Source organism: Argentina silus (genome assembly GCF_951799395.1).
Source record: "Argentina silus genome assembly, contig: scaffold_244, whole genome shotgun sequence".
Taxonomy (NCBI): domain Eukaryota; kingdom Metazoa; phylum Chordata; class Actinopteri; order Argentiniformes; family Argentinidae; genus Argentina; species Argentina silus.
In genome coordinates, this window is record NW_028153119.1 from 45,001 (window position 1) to 48,936 (window position 3,936).

Sequence of the window (3,936 nt, forward strand, 5' to 3'; positions counted from 1 at the left end):
ACAATCGCCATTCAAATGAGTGGACCTGACCTTTTAGATGTATTTTCTCTACTACAATGTTATGGGCGCATGCATATGTGTAATCACATTACATACTACTAACCCAGAGCTAGTCGTATCTCTAAATTGTTCCTTTAAGAGGATTGGTGGGGTTAAAAGTTTAGCTGGCTATTGTTGAACATACTGTAGGCTCACGGTCAGTACTTTCACATGTTTCCTGTTTTTTTCTTCATCTCCTTCCACAGAAGTCCATTTGATTTGCGCATGCAGGCCCTGCAAATGACATTTGAAATCATTACTTGAGTACACATTTGTTTTTCTCTTTCCCTCTCCCTCTCTTCCACGTAAGTGCCAAAGAAACAGCTAGAGGCCCCTGTGTTTACCGAGGTACATTGATTAAATTCAACTGAGGTCTGGCCTACTGTAATAGGACTCAATACTAAAAGCCCATGGCTATTGAACCAAATTCAGTGACTCATTCTGAGCTGTTGCGGCATGGTAATAATAGCCGTGGGTAATGTGGATGCGAGTGGAAATGTTAAAGTGAGGTGAACCAGGTTAAATCCATAGTTCTATTCAATCTGAAGAGATGGGGACGGCACTGGAGTTTAGCGAGAGTACCGTGCACGCCAGAGGCCATATCTGTGTTTTTACTGATATGGCCACAGAGTGTGATGCATAGGTTCCTGTATGCAGACTTTGTGTTCAAAGCAATATGCTAACTGTGTGTGTGTGTGTGTGTGTGTGTGTGTGTGTGTGTGTGTTTGTGTGTTTGTGTGTGCATGTGTGTGTGAGACGGAGGGAGAGAGAGAGAGAGAGAGATTGAGTGTGGATGTGATAGAGAGAAAGGGAGTGTGTGTATGTTTGTGTGTGTGTGTGTGTGTGTGTGTGTGTGTGTGTGTGTGTGTGTGTGTGTGTGTGCCACACAAAAGCAAGTGTGTCTCAGCATCACTCAACCTACAATACCTGGTTTGCAGCCTTCTCTGGTCGTGGCCAGCCGCTTGGCATCATGATTTGCCGCTTGGCATCGGTTCAAGCGTGCAAATGCCAGTCTCTGGACCCAGGACGGCCCCTCAGCTCCGGTTCCTGGCCGTTGCCCTCAATCCCACATCTCCCTAATGACAGGTTGGCAGCAGTTCCATGGCAACATGGACACTGAGCCACTCACAGACCAACACTAACTCACTATATCCAGGCACCTGTTGATTGGTCCTCTCCAATGCGATGACAGATTATCACAGCGTTTCATAAGGATTCATATTAAATAATGAATAATGATAATGACTAGATTTGCTATACCCCCCTGGTGCAACAGCCATCCAGGTTTTCTTCTTTATTCGAGGATTTATTTGACAGTGACCGGAGAAGAAAAACTAATTATGTCTGTGATCCACATTCATCCCTAAAGGCAGCTTCAGGTTACTTTGTAGCACAACACATTTCTAAAGATTGAGTGACAGGATCTAAGACTGTTAAACGAGAAGTTTGACACAGGACACACTGTATCACACATGGCTACACACACAAACAAACATCAACACACACACACACACACTTGCAGAAAACAGTAGATTCCAACCACCAACCATGGCACCTCCTTGATAGTTGTGATATTGTCATCTGTTTTTCCTGAGGATTTTTGTACCAGAACCTATCGAGTGTGGTTTCTCTTTGGGCACACAGGGTGCAGCATTAAATCCAGGAAAAAAAAAAAAGAAAGAAAAAAGAGAGAGAGAAACAGATCGAGAGGTGGAAAACAAAGCCCCCCAGACATCATGCTTCGAGCGTTTTAACAATCTACAGAGAGCACTGTGTTTTTCTCCTTGTTCTTTCTCATGCGCTGAACCAAAGGTGCTCAAACAAAGAGCTCTTTCAAAAGCCGAGGGCATCTGGGCTTCCTCTCACTAGGGGGAAGAGAAAGTGAAGATGAAGGAGAGCAGAGGAAGGTGTTGCTGATGGCCGAAAGACTATGCTGTCACGTACTGCAGTAGGCAAATCCAAAAGATGAACAGTGTGTGTGTGTGTGTGTGTGTGTGTGTGTGTGTGTGTGTGTGTGTGTTCACAGTTCACAGTAATATCTGCATTGTGGTAGCAAACTATTTCTAGACTCCCAGGTCTGGAGTGTAGTGTAATGTTATTTGTGTCTTTGCACTGCCTCATGTAACACAACATGTGATACTTCAGGCATTGTGTAGAGTAAAGCAAAACGTATTATTTTGGACATTATGGTTGAGACAGCAAGTATCATGATGAGATTGAAGTGAAAGTCCAAACAGAGAGTAGTTATTAAACCCAGAAGTTCCTGTCACCTGTCCATGACATTTAATTGAATCAACACCAAAACAGAGTCAAGTTGGCTGACTTAACTTGTCTCAAGTGCCACCAGAGTGTATTCCTACCCTACCTTCCATACAATGTACAGTTAAAAAAAAACAACCAAAAAACCCACATAACATAACCTTTTCTCTACAGAGTTAGCATTAGCACTAGATGTACTGGTAGACCATAGCTAATACACCTCTACTTCTCTGATGCTACATGTATGCGGCGTACTACGGGGGTAGTCAAGCTATTTAAAATCACCCGGCAGACCTTCGACCTCTTGGCATTCTGTTCCACAGTCCTCCATTCGCAGGCTATTAGGATTCCGTGCCTGTTGATGGAGGGGATTGGCTAAGGGTATAAGGGACCTGGTGAACTCATTTTACAGGTTAATTAGAACAAAGGATCCCGGCTTTCACGAGAGAGGCTGTTGATTATTGAAATTTTGTGGCTCCCCAGACTGCCTCCAGGCCTCCAATACGAACACAAACTGTATGTTCTCTTCCCCAGTTGGCTAAATGCCACTTGTCAATCATCAGATCATGTCGCTAGCTACATTAGCGCCCCTGTGACAGAAAGGTAATCTGTTTTTAATCATCTTCCTCGCACACCGTAAAAAAAAAAGAAAATAGGATGTTAATGATGCGTCTTGGCTCGGATGAATGGCATATTCCCATACAATACAACAGCCTACACTGAAATCATAATGACTCCATAATGGGTCGTGGTGGTTTGAGAACCTTTGTGACCACAGGGCCACATGTTTATAATACCAATATCAAATGTTTCTGGAGTGATAGATTGAGCCCGCTGCTTCTCAGTGGGATATCCAGCTTTGAGGTGCTACAGTACAACTAGGCTCAGATGCTGCCAGAATCACTAAGTATGAGGTGGTCCTCTGTGGCTCAGTTGGTAGAGCACGGCGCTAACAACGCTTAGGTTGTGGGTTTGATTCCTGCTGGGACCATATACTGTATGTTGCAATGTAAGTCGCTTTGGATGAAAGCGTCAGCCAAATGGCATGTGTTATTATATTATGGTCTGGTGGAGGTAGGCTAATGTCCAGTGGAAGAAAACGAGTAGACGCTGTGTTGCACAGTGAAAGACTCTCTAAAATGGGTGGAAAAGTGCATCCGTATTTACAGGTTGGATGTGAAAGCAGTGTTGTTGTTTTTTTGTTTCTTGATACTGTATGTTAAACTTCATAGTTCTTCACATCATCAAAAGCAAAAGTGATATTTTCACAAATAAGCTTGATATTCAAACAACACTCCTTTTTCACAGTGAGCAGTTGTGTATTGTACATCAATGCAACCAAGATGTATTTGCATGCTATGATATTTTCTCACCTGTCATATTGCATTATAAGATGGTCACACGTTGGAGAGACTACTACAACAGTGTTTTTAATTATTATAAAAGTGTACCCAGAGAGGCTTGGAGAAACTGTAGTGTCCTATTGTCATATTTGAAGAAACCTTGTGGTGCTCCTATTGAAAAGCAATGAAGAGAAATAGTCTGCTAGTCGTGCTGTTATGCAATTATTATGGTCTTGCCATACCAGGAATTAATCAATAAGTGGAGGGTCTCAGTTAATACCATATCTGAGGGAGG